The sequence below is a fragment of the Gavia stellata genome, chromosome 10 (assembly GCF_030936135.1).
Source record: "Gavia stellata isolate bGavSte3 chromosome 10, bGavSte3.hap2, whole genome shotgun sequence".
In the NCBI taxonomy this organism is placed as follows: Eukaryota; Metazoa; Chordata; class Aves; order Gaviiformes; family Gaviidae; genus Gavia; species Gavia stellata.
The window spans coordinates 37,076,465-37,090,006 of record NC_082603.1 but is presented as its reverse complement, the minus strand read 5'-3'; positions in this window follow the sequence as shown (position 1 = coordinate 37,090,006).

Sequence of the window (13,542 nt, the reverse complement as noted above, 5' to 3'; positions counted from 1 at the left end):
CCGGAAGTCCTCCAATGCCATAGAGTCGAAAACGCTATGATTTGGAAGTCCTCCAATCCCAAAGAGACGAAAACGCTATGATTCGGAAGTCCTCCAATCCCATAGAGACGAAAACGCTAGGATCCAGCAGTCCTCCAATACCATAGAGTCGAAAAAGCGAGGATCCGGAAGTCCTCCAAGACCATAGAGACGGACGGTCTAGCTCCCGGAAGTCCTCCAAGACCATAGAGATGGACTGTCTAGCTCCCGGAAGTCCTCCAAGACCATAGAGACGGGCGGTCTAGCTCCCGGAAGTCCTCCAGTACCATAGAGACGGGGCGGTCTAGCTCCCGGAAGTCCTCCAGTACCATAGAGACGGGCGGTCTAGCTCCCGGAAGTCCTCCAGTACCATAGAGACGGGCGGTCTAGCTCCCGGAAGTCCTCCAAGACCATCGAGACGGACGCTCTAGGACCCGGAAAGTCCTCCAAGACCATCGAGACGGGCGCTCTAGGACCCGGAAAGTCCTCCAACGAAACCGGAAATGCCCAGAAATTGACCGGAAGCGAACAAAAAACACCCCGGAAACACCCCTGAACGCCGGAAATCAACTTTAAGCGCTGGAAATCCACATCTTCTGACCGGAAGTAACCCCCGAACCACCAGAACTAACTCGCAGAACACCGGAAGCGACTTCCCAACAGCGGAAGTGAGCTCCTTTTTAGCAAAAGCGGATCTCCCAGCAGCACCCCGGGACCGCAAGTGCCCACCATGTTCCCGGAAGTGCTGTGCCAAGATCAGAAGGGACCACTGCTAGAGCGGAAGTGACTGCCATTTTCCCGCAAGTGCTGTCCTAAGACCGGCTTTGGCCACCCCTTGACCGGAAGTGACCTCCCCTTGACCGGAAGTGACCTCCCAACGCCATAACCGGACAGATTCCGCCCACAAACGACCTCAACACACGCCTTGGGGCTTAGGACTTACAGCTAGGGTCAGGGCCAGGCTTAGGCTTAGGCTCCAGCTTAGAGGTTACACTTAGAGCTAGGCTGATACTTAGCCTTAGGCTTAGGTTTAGGCTTAGGGTTTAGGCTTAGGTTTAGGATTAGGGATTAAGCTTAAGCTTAGGGGTTCTGCTTAGGCTTAGGCTTAGGCTTAAGGGTTAGCCTTAGAGTTTAGGCTTAGGTTTAGGCTTAGGCTTAGGGGTTAGGCTTAGGTTTAGGCTTAGGCTTAGGTTTAGGGGTTAGGCTTAGGCTTAGGTTTAGGGATTAGCCTTAGGGTTACGGTTAGGCTTAGGGGTTAGGCTTAGGCGTAAGGGTTAGGCTTAGGCGTAGGGGTTAGGCTTAGGCGTAGGGGTTAGGCTTAGGCGTAGGGGTTAGGCTTAGGCGTAGGGGTTAGGCTTAGGCTTAAAGGTTAGGCTTAGGCTTGGTCTTAGGCTTAGGCTTAGGGGTTAAGCTTAGGCTTAGGCTTAGGCTTAGGTTTAAGGGTTAGGCTTAGGCTTGGTCTTAGGCTTAGGCTTAGGGGTTAGGCTTAGCCTTAGGCTTAGGCTTAGGTTTAGGGGTTAGGCTTAGGCTTAGGTTTAGGGGTTAGGCTTAGGCTTAGGTTTAGGGATTAGCCTTAGGGTTACGGTTAGGCTTAGGGGTTAGGCTTAGGCGTAAGGGTTAGGCTTAGGCGTAGGGGTTAGGCTTAGGCTTAGGGCTAAGGCTTAGGCTTAAAGGTTAGGCTTAGGCTTGGTCTTAGGCTTAGGCTTAGGGGTTAAGCTTAGGCTTAGGCTTAGGCTTAGGTTTAAGGGTTAGCCTTAGCCTTAGGCTTAGGCTTAGGAGTAGGGGTTAGGCTTAGGGCTAAGGCTTAGGCTTAAAGGTTAGGCTTAGGCTTAGGGGGTTAAGCTTAGGCTTAGGCTTAGTCTTAGGCTTAGGGGTTAGGCTTAGGCTTAGGGGTTAGGCTTAGGCTTCGGCGTCTTAAACCAGCAGTAGAAAATAGCATACTCCCTGGGAGCAACTAAAATAAAAGAAACAAAACTTGAAAAAATAAAATTCTCCCAGGGAGCAAACCATTTTCTACAGCTGCACCAGAGTTTTTATTTGTCATTTTTTTAATTTCTCCTAGAAACCCACCCCTCCCACTACACAACTCCACCTATTCTACCATTTCATGAAAACCTAAACTACACCTTACTCAACCCACTCCTAACCCAAAATGAAAACAAAACAATAGCCAATCAGAATCAAAAATTACACAAACATGCTCCCTAAACAAATCACCAAACATTCCTAAACAAAGAACTACACCTAACAAACTAAAACACTAAAAAACAGAAAAAGGAATCACAACACAGAAACAAACAAACCCCCCAAACTTTAAAAACCGCCATAACAACTACCGAAACCCAAAACAATCCCGAAAAACTCTATGATCGGGAAGTCCTCCAGGGCTACAGAGACGAAAACTCTAGGGTCCGGAAGTCCTTCAATGCCATAGAGACGAAAATGCTAGGATCCGGAAGCCCTCCAATGCCAGAGAGACAAAAACTCAAGGATCGGGAGGTCCTCCAATGCCGTAGAGATGAAAACGCTATGATCCGGAAGTCCTCCAGGGCTACAGAGACGAAAAACACTAAGATCCGGAAGTCCTCCAATGCCATAGCGATGAAAACGCTAGGATCCGGAAGTCCTCCAATGCCATAGAGACGATAACGCTAGGATCTGGAAGTCCTCCAATCCCAAAGAGATGAAAACGCTAGGATCTGGAAGTCCTCCAATCCCAAAGAGACGCAGACGCTATTATCCGGAAGTCCTCCAGGGCTACAGAGATGAAAATGCTATGACCCGGAAGTCCTCCAATGCCATAGCGATGAAAACACTATGATCCGGAAGTCCTCCAATGCCAGAGAGACAAAAACGCTAGGATCTGGAAGTCCTCCAATCCCAAAGAGATGAGAACGCTACGATCTGGAAGTCCTCCAGGGCTACAGAGAGGAAAACGCTGAGATCCAGAAGTCCTCCAATGCCATAGAGACGATAACGCTATGATTCAGAAGTCCTCCAAACCCAAAGAGACAAAACCGCTAGGATCTGGAAGTCCTCCAGGGCTACAGAGACGAAAACGCCTGGATCCGGAAGTCCTCCAGGGCTACAGAGACGAAAACGCCTGGATCCGGAAGTCCTCCAATGCCAAAGAGACAAAAACACTATTATGCGGAAGTCCTCCAGGGCTACAGAGATGAAAACGCTAGGATCGGGAAGTCCTCCAATCCCAAAGAGACGAAAACGCTAGGATCTGGAAGTCCTCCAATGCCATAGAGATGAAAACGCTATGATACGGAAGTCCTCCAGGGCTGCAGAGACGAAAACGCTAGGATCTGGGAGTCCTCCAATGCCATAGAGTCGAAAACGCTAGGATCCAGAAGTCCTCCAATCCCAAAGAGACGAAAACGCTAGGATCCAGCAGTCCTCCAATACCATAGAGTCGAAAAAGCTAGGATCCGGAAGTCCTCCAATCCTAAAGAGACGAAAACGCTGTTATCCGGAAGTCCTCCAGGGCTACGGAGACGAAAACGCTAGGATTCGGAAGTCCTCCAATGCCATAGAGATGAAAACGCTAGGATCCGGACGTCCTCCAATGCCATAGAGTCGAAAACGCTATGATTTGGAAGTCCTCCAATCCCAAAGAGACGAAAACGCTATGATTCGGAAGTCCTCCAATCCCAAAGACACGAAAACGCTATGATTCGGAAGTCCTCAAATCCCAAAGAGACGAAAACGCTATTATTTGGAAGACCTCCAATACCAAAGAAACGAAAACGCTATGATTTGGAAGTCCTCCAATCCCAAAGAGTCGAAAACGCTAGGATCCGGAAGTCCTCCAATCCTAAAGAGACGAAAACGCTGTTATCAGGAAGTCCTGCAGGGCTACAGAGACGAAAACACTAGGATCCGGAAGTCCTCCAATGCCATAGAGTCGAAAACGCTATGATTTGGAAGTCCTCCAATCCCAAAGAGACGAAAACGCTATGATTTGGAAGTCCTCCAATCCCAAAGAGACGAAAACGCTAGCATCTGGAAGTCCTCCAATCCCAAAGAGACGAAAACGCTGTGATCCGGAAGTCCTGCAGGGCTACAGAGATGAAAACGCTAGGATCCGGAAGTCCTCCAATGCCATGGAGTCGAAAACGCTATGATTTGGAAGTCCTCCAATCCCAAAGAGATGAAAACGCTAGGATCCGGAAGTCCTCCAATGCCATAGAGTCGAAAACGCTATGATTTGGAAGTCCTCCAATCCCAAAGAGACGAAAATGCTAGGATCCGGAAGTCCTCCAATGCCATGGAGTTGAAAACGCTATGATCAGGAAGTCCTCCAATCCCAAAGGGACGAAAACGCTAGGATCTGGAAGTCCTCCAATGCCATAGAGTCGAAAACGCTATGATTCGGAAGTCCTCCAAGCCCAAAGAGACGAAAACGCTATGATTCGGAAGTCCTCCAATACCATAGAGTCGAAAAAGCGAGGATCCGGAAGTCCTCCAAGACCATAGAGACGGACGGTCTAGCACCCGGAAGTCCTCCAAGACCATAGAGACGGACTGTCTAGCGCCCGGAAGTCCTCCAAGACCATAGAGACGGGCGGTCTAGCTCCCGGAAGTCCTCCAAGACCATAGAGACGGGGCAGTCTAGCTCCCGGAAGTCCTCCAGTACCATAGAGACGGGCGGTCTAGCTCCCGGAAGTCCTCCAAGACCATCGAGACGGACGGTCTAGCGCCCGGGAGTCCTCCAAGACCATCGAGACGGACGCTCTAGGACCCGGAAAGTCCTCCAAGACCATCGAGACGGGCGCTCTAGGACCCGGAAAGTCCTCCAACGAAACCGGAAATGCCCAGAAATTGACCGGAAGCGAACAAAAAACACCCCGGAAACGCCCCTGAACGCCGGAAATCAACTTTAAGCGCTGGAAATCCACATCTTCTGACCGGAAGTAATCCCCGAACCACCAGAACTAACTCGCAGAACACCGGAAGCGACTTCCCAACAGCGGAAGTGAGCTCCTTTTTAGCAAAAGCGGATCTCCCAGCAGCACCCCGGGACCGCAAGTGCCCACCATGTTCCCGGAAGTGCTGTGCCAAGACCAGAAGGGACCACTGCTAGAGCGGAAGTGACTGCCATTTTCCCGCAAGTGCTGTCCTAAGACCGGCTTTGGCCACCCCTTGACCGGAAGTGACCTCCCCTTGACCGGAAGTGACCTCCCAACGCCATAACCGGACAGATTCCGCCCACAAACGACCTCAACACACGCCTTGGGGCTTAGGACTTACAGCTAGGGTCAGGGCCAGGCTTAGGCTTAGGCTCCAGCTTAGAGGTTACACTTAGAGCTAGGCTGATACTTAGCCTTAGGCTTAGGTTTAGGCTTAGGGTTTAGGCTTAGGTTTAGGATTAGGGATTAAGCTTAAGCTTAGGGGTTCTGCTTAGGCTTAGGCTTAGGCTTAAGGGTTAGCCTTAGAGTTTAGGCTTAGGTTTAGGCTTAGGCTTAGGGGTTAGGCTTAGCCTTAGGCTTAGGCTTAGGTTTAGGGGTTAGGCTTAGGTTTAGGGGTTAGGCTTAGGCTTAGGTTTAGGGATTAGCCTTAGGGTTACGGTTAGGCTTAGGGGTTAGGCTTAGGCGTAAGGGTTAGGCTTAGGCGTAAGGGTTAGGCTTAGGCGTAGGGCTAAGGCTTAGGCTTAAAGGTTAGGCTTAGGCTTAAAGGTTAGGCTTAGGCTTAGGGGTTAAGCTTAGGCTTAGGGGTTAAGCTTAGGTTTAAGGGTTAGCCTTAGGCTTAGGCTTAGGAGTAGGCTTAGGGCTAAGGCTTAGGCTTAAAGGTTAGGCTTAGGCTTAGGGGGTTAAGCTTAGGCTTAGGCTTAGTCTTAGGCTTAGGGGTTAGGCTTAGGCTTAGGGGTTAGGCTTAGGCTTCGGCGTCTTAAACCAGCAGTAGAAAATAGCATACTCCCTGGGAGCAACTAAGATAAAAGAAACAAAACTTGAAAAAATAAAATTCTCCCAGGGAGCAAACCATTTTCTACAGCTGCACCAGAGTTTTTATTTGTCATTTTTTTAATTTCTCCTAGAAACCCACCCCTCCCACTACACAACTCCACCTATTCTACCATTTCATGAAAACCTAAACTACACCTTACTCAACCCACTCCTAACCCAAAATGAAAACAAAACAATAGCCAATCAGAATCAAAAATTACACAAACATGCTCCCTAAACAAATCACCAAACATTCCTAAACAAAGAACTACACCTAACAAACTAAAACACTAAAAAACAGAAAAAGGAATCACAACACAGAAACAAACAAACCCCCCAAACTTTAAAAACCGCCATAACAACTACCGAAACCCAAAACAATCCCGAAAAACTCTATGATCGGGAAGTCCTCCAGGGCTACAGAGACGAAAACTCTAGGGTCCGGAAGTCCTTCAATGCCATAGAGACGAAAATGCTAGGATCCGGAAGCCCTCCAATGCCAGAGAGACAAAAACTCAAGGATCGGGAGGTCCTCCAATGCCGTAGAGATGAAAACGCTATGATTTGGAAGTCCTCCAATCCCAAAGAGATGAAAACGCTATGATTCGGAAGTCCTCCAATCCCAAAGAGACAAAAACGCTAGGATCCAGCAGTCCTCCAATACCATAGAGTCGAAAAAGCGAGGATCCGGAAGTCCTCCAATGCCATAGCGATGAAAACGCTAGGATCCGGAAGTCCTCCAATGCCATAGAGACGATAACGCTAGGATCTGGAAGTCCTCCAATCCCAAAGAGACGCAGACGCTATTATCCGGAAGTCCTCCAGGGCTACAGAGATGAAAATGCTATGACCCGGAAGTCCTCCACTGCCATAGCGATGAAAACACTATGATCCGGAAGTCCTCCAATGCCAGAGAGACAAAAACGCTAGGATCCGGAAGTCCTCCAATCCCAAAGAGATGAGAACGCTACGATCTGGAAGTCCTCCAGGGCTACAGAGAGGAAAACGCTGAGATCCGGAAGTCCTCCAATGCCATAGAGACGATAACGCTAGGATCCGGAAGTCCTCCAAACCCAAAGAGACAAAACCGCTAGGATCTGGAAGTCCTCCAGGGCTACAGAGTCGAAAACGCTAGGATCCGGAAGTCCTCCAATGCCAAAGAGACAAAAACACTATTATGCGGAAGTCCTCCAGGGCTACAGAGATGAAAACGCTAGGATCGGGAAGTCCTCCAATCCCAAAGAGACGAAAACGCTAGGATCTGGAAGTCCTCCAATGCCATAGAGATGAAAACGCTATGATACGGAAGTCCTCCAGGGCTGCAGAGACGAAAACGCTAGGATCTGGGAGTCCTCCAATGCCATAGAGTCGAAAACGCTAGGATCCGGAAGTCCTCCAATCCCAAAGAGACGAAAACGCTAGGATCCAGCAGTCCTCCAATACCATAGAGTCGAAAAAGCTAGGATCCGGAAGTCCTCCAATCCTAAAGAGACGAAAACGCTGTTATCCGGAAGTCCTCCAGGGCTACGGAGACGAAAACGCTAGGATTCGGAAGTCCTCCAATGCCATAGAGATGAAAACGCTAGGATCCGGACGTCCTCCAATGCCATAGAGTCGAAAACGCTATGATTTGGAAGTCCTCCAATCCCAAAGAGACGAAAACGCTATGATTTGGAAGTCCTCCAATCCCAAAGAGACGAAAACACTATGATTCGGAAGTCCTCCAATCCCAAAGAGTCGAAAAGGCTAGGATCTGGAAGTCCTCCAATGCCAAAGAGACGAAAACGCTGTGATTCGGAAGTCCTGCAGGGCTACAGAGATGAAAACGCTAGGATCCGGAAGTCCTCCAATGCCATGGAGTCGAAAACGCTATGATTTGGAAGTTCTCCAATCCCAAAGAGATGAAAACGCTAGGATCTGGAAGTCCTGCAGGGCTACAGAGATGAAAACGCTAGGATCCGGAAGTCCTCCAATGCCATAGAGTCGAAAACGCTATGATTTGGAAGTCCTCCAATCCAAAAGAAACGAAAATGCTAGGATCCGGAAGTCCTCCAATGCCACAGAGTCGAAAACGCTAAGATCCGGAAGTCCTCCAGGGCTACAGAGATGAAAACGCTGGGATCCGGAAGTCCTCCAATGCCATAGAGTCGAAAACGCTATGATTTGGAAGTCCTCCAAGTCCAAAGAGACGAAAACGCTATGATTCGGAAGTCCTCCAATCCCAAAGAGACGAAAAGGCTAGGATCTGGAAGTCCTCCAATGCCATAGAGATGAAAACGCTAGGATCCGGACGTCCTCCAATGCCATAGAGTCGAAAACGCTAGGATCCGGAAGTCCTCCAATCCCAAAGAGACGAAAACGCTATGATTTGGAAGTCCTCCAAGTCCAAAGAGACGAAAACGCTATGATTCGGAAGTCCTCCAATCCCAAAGAGTCGAAAACGCTAGGATCCGGAAGTCCTCCAATGCCATAGAGTCGAAAACGCTATGATTTGGAAGTCCTCCAATCCCAAAGAGACGAAAACGCTGGGATCCGGAAGTCCTCCAATGCCATAGAGTCGAAAACGCTAGGATCCGGAAGTCCTCCAATCCCAAAGAGACGAAAACGCTAGGATCTGGAAGTCCTCCAATGCCAAAGAGACGAAAACGCTGTGATTCGGAAGTCCTGCAGGGCTACAGAGATGAAAACGCTAGGATCCGGAAGTCCTCCAATGCCATGGAGTCGAAAACGCTATGATTTGGAAGTCCTCCAATCCCAAAGACATGAAAACGCTAGGATCTGGAAGTCCTGCAGGGCTACAGAGATGAAAACGCTAGGATCCGGAAGTCCTCCAATGCCATAGAGTCGAAAATGCTATGATTTGGAAGTCCTCCAATCCAAAAGAAACGAAAATGCTAGGATCCGGAAGTCCTCCAATGCCACAGAGTCGAAAACGCTAAGATCCGGAAGTCCTCCAGGGCTACAGAGATGAAAACGCTGGGATCCGGAAGTCCTCCAATGCCACAGAGTCGAAAACGCTATGATTTGGAAGTCCTCCAAGTCCAAAGAGACGAAAACGCTATGATACGGAAGTCCTCCAATCCCAAAGAGACGAAAAGGCTAGGATCCAGCAGTCCTCCAATCCCAAAGAGTCGAAAACGCTAGGATCCGGAAGTCCTCCAGGGCTACAGAGATGAAAACGCTGGGATCCGGAAGTCCTCCAATCCCATAGAGACGAAAACGCTATGATTCGGAAGTCCTCCAATCCCAAAGAGACAAAAACGCTAGGATCCAGCAGTCCTCCAATACCATAGAGTCGAAAAAGCGAGGATCCAGAAGTCCTCCAAGACCATAGAGATGGACGGTCTAGCACCCGGAAGTCCTCCAAGACCATAGAGACGGACGGTCTAGCTCCCGGAAGTCCTCCAAGACCATAGAGATGTACTGTCTAGCTCCCGGAAGTCCTCCAAGACCATAGAGACGGGCGGTCTAGCTCCCGGAAGTCCTCCAGTACCATAGAGACGGGGCGGTCTAGCTCCCGGAAGTCCTCCAAGACCATCGAGACGGGCGGTCTAGCTCCCGGAAGTCCTCCAAGACCATCGAGACGGACGCTCTAGGACCCGGAAAGTCCTCCAAGACCATCGAGACGGGCGCTCTAGGACCCGGAAAGTCCTCCAACGAAACCGGAAATGCCCAGAAATTGACCGGAAGCGAACAAAAAACACACCGGAAACACCCCTGAACGCCGGAAATCAACTTTAAGCGCTGGAAATCCACATCTTCTGACCGGAAGTAACCCCCGAACCACCGGAACTAACTCGCAGAACACCGGAAGCGACTTCCCAACAGCGGAAGTGAGCTCCTTTTTAGCAAAAGCGGATCTCCCAGCAGCACCCCGGGACCGCAAGTGCCCACCATGTTCCCGGAAGTGCTGTGCCAAGACCAGAAGGGACCACTGCTAGAGCGGAAGTGACTGCCATTTTCCCGCAAGTGCTGTCCTAAGACCGGCTTTGGCCACCCCTTGACCGGAAGTGACCTCCCCTTGACCGGAAGTGACCTCCCAACGCCATAACCGGACAGATTCCGCCCACAAACGACCTCAACACACGCCTTGGGGCTTAGGACTTACAGCTAGGGTCAGGGCCAGGCTTAGGCTTAGGCTCCAGCTTAGAGGTTACACTTAGAGCTAGGCTGATACTTAGCCTTAGGCTTAGGTTTAGGCTTAGGGTTTAGGCTTAGGTTTAGGATTAGGGATTAAGCTTAAGCTTAGGGGTTCTGCTTAGGCTTAGGCTTAGGCTTAAGGGTTAGCCTTAGAGTTTAGGCTTAGGTTTAGGCTTAGGCTTAGGGGTTAGGCTTAGCCTTAGGCTTAGGCTTAGCCTTAGGCTTAGGCTTAGGTTTAGGGGTTAGCCTTAGGGTTACGGTTAGGCTTAGGGGTTAGGCTTAGGCGTAAGGGTTAGGCTTAGGCGTAGGGGTTAGGCTTAGGCTTAGGGCTAAGGCTTAGGCTTAAAGGTTAGGCTTAGGCTTAAAGGTTAGGCTTAGGCTTAGGGGTTAAGCTTAGGCTTAGGCTTAGGCTTAGGTTTAAGGGTTAGCCTTAGGCTTAGGCTTAGGAGTAGGGGTTAGGCTTAGGGCTAAGGCTTAGGCTTAAAGGTTAGGCTTAGGCTTAGGGGGTTAAGCTTAGGCTTAGGCTTAGTCTTAGGCTTAGGGGTTAGGCTTAGGCTTAGGGGTTAGGCTTAGGCTTCGGCGTCTTAAACCAGCAGTAGAAAATAGCATACTCCCTGGGAGCAACTAAAATAAAAGAAACAAAACTTGAAAAAATAAAATTCTCCCAGGGAGCAAACCATTTTCTACAGCTGCACCAGAGTTTTTATTTGTCATTTTTTTAATTTCTCCTAGAAACCCACCCCTCCCACTACACAACTCCACCTATTCTACCATTTCATGAAAACCTAAACTACACCTTACTCAACCCACTCCTAACCCAAAATGAAAACAAAACAATAGCCAATCAGAATCAAAAATTACACAAACATGCTCCCTAAACAAATCACCAAACATTCCTAAACAAAGAACTACACCTAACAAACTAAAACACTAAAAAACAGAAAAAGGAATCACAACACAGAAACAAACAAACCCCCCAAACTTTAAAAACCGCCATAACAACTACCGAAACCCAAAACAATCCCGAAAAACTCTATGATCGGGAAGTCCTCCAGGGCTACAGAGACGAAAACTCTAGGGTCCGGAAGTCCTTCAATGCCATAGAGACGAAAATGCTAGGATCCGGAAGCCCTCCAATGCCAGAGAGACAAAAACTCAAGGATCGGGAGGTCCTCCAATGCCATAGAGATGAAAACGCTATGATTTGGAAGTCCTCCAATCCCAAAGAGATGAAAACGCTATGATTCGGAAGTCCTCCAATGCCATAGAGACGATAACGCTAGGATCCGGAAGTCCTCCAGGGCTACAGAGTCGAAAACGCTATGATCCGGAAGTCCTCCAGGGCTACAGAGACGAAAAACACTAAGATCCGGAAGTCCTCCAATGCCATAGCGATGAAAACGCTAGGATCCGGAAGTCCTCCAATGCCATAGAGACGATAACGCTAGGATCTGGAAGTCCTCCAATCCCAAAGAGACGAAAACGCTAGGATCTGGAAGTCCTCCAATCCCAAAGAGACGCAGACGCTATTATCCGGAAGTCCTCCAGGGCTACAGAGATGAAAATGCTATGACCCGGAAGTCCTCCAATGCCATAGCGATGAAAACACTATGATCCGGAAGTCCTCCAATGCCAGAGAGACAAAAACGCTAGGATCCGGAAGTCCTCCAATCCCAAAGAGATGAGAACGCTACGATCTGGAAGTCCTCCAGGGCTACAGAGATGAAAACGCTGAGATCCGGAAGTCCTCCAATGCCATAGAGACGATAACGCTAGGATCCGGAAGTCCTCCAGGGCTACAGAGTCGAAAACGCTAGGATCCGGAAGTCCTCCAGGGCTACAGAGACGAAAACGCCTGGATCCGGAAGTCCTCCATGGCTACAGAGACGAAAACGCCTGGATCCGGAAGTCCTCCAATGCCAAAGAGACAAAAACACTATTATGCGGAAGTCCTCCAGGGCTACAGAGATGAAAACGCTAGGATCGGGAAGTCCTCCAATCCCAAAGAGACGAAAACGCTAGGATCTGGAAGTCCTCCAATGCCATAGAGATGAAAACGCTATGATACGGAAGTCCTCCAGGGCTGCAGAGACGAAAACGCTAGGATCTGGGAGTCCTCCAATGCCATAGAGTCGAAAACGCTAGGATCCGGAAGTCCTCCAATCCCAAAGAGACGAAAACGCTAGGATCCAGCAGTCCTCCAATACCATAGAGTCGAAAAAGCTAGGATCCGGAAGTCCTCCAATCCTAAAGAGACGAAAACGCTGTTATCCGGAAGTCCTCCAGGGCTACGGAGACGAAAACGCTAGGATTCGGAAGTCCTCCAATGCCATAGAGATGAAAACGCTAGGATCCGGACGTCCTCCAATGCCATAGAGTCGAAAACGCTATGATTTGGAAGTCCTCCAATCCCAAAGAGACGAAAACGCTATGATTTGGAAGTCCTCCAATCCCAAAGAGACGAAAAGGCTAGGATCCAGCAGTCCTCCAATCCCAAAGAGTCGAAAACGCTAGGATCCGGAAGTCCTCCAATCCCAAAGAGACGAAAACATTATTATCCAGAAGTCCTCCAGGGCTACAGAGTTGAAAACGCTAGGATCCGGAAGTCCTCCAATCCCAAAGAGACGAAAATGCTATTATCCGGGAGTCCTCCAGGGCTACAGAGATGAAAACGCTAAGATCCGGAAGTCCTCCAGAGCTACAGAGATGAAAACGCTAGGATCCGGAAGTCCTCCAATGCCATAGAGTCAAAAACGCTATGATTTGGAAGTCCTCCAATCCCAAAGGGACGAAAACGCTAGGATCCGGAAGTCCTCCAATGCCATAGAGTCGAAAACGCTATGATTTGGAAGTCCTCCAATCCCAAAGAGACGAAAACGCTAGGATCCGGAAGTCCTCCAATGCCATAGAGTCGAAAACGCTAGGATCCGGAAGTCCTCCAATCCCAAAGAGATGAAAACGCTAGGATCTGGAAGTCCTCCAATGCCAAAGAGACGAAAACGCTGTGATTCGGAAGTCCTGCAGGGCTACAGAGATGAAAACGCTAGGATCCGGAAGTCCTCCAATGCCATAGAGTCGAAAATGCTAGGATCCGGAAGTCCTCCAATGCCATAGAGTCGAAAATGGTATGATTTGGAAGTCCTCCAATCCAAAAGAAACGAAAATGCTAGGATCCGGAAGTCCTCCAATGCCACAGAGTCGAAAACGCTAAGATCCGGAAGTCCTCCAGGGCTACAGAGATGAAAATGCTGGGATCCGGAAGTCCTCCAATGCCATGGAGTCGAAAACGCTATGATTTGGAAGTCCTCCAAGTCCAAAGAGACGAAAACGCTATGATACGGAAGTCCTCCAATCCCAAAGAGACGAAAAGGCTAGGATCCAGCAGTCCTCCAATCCCAAAGAGTCGAAAACGCTAGGATCCGGAAGTCCTCCA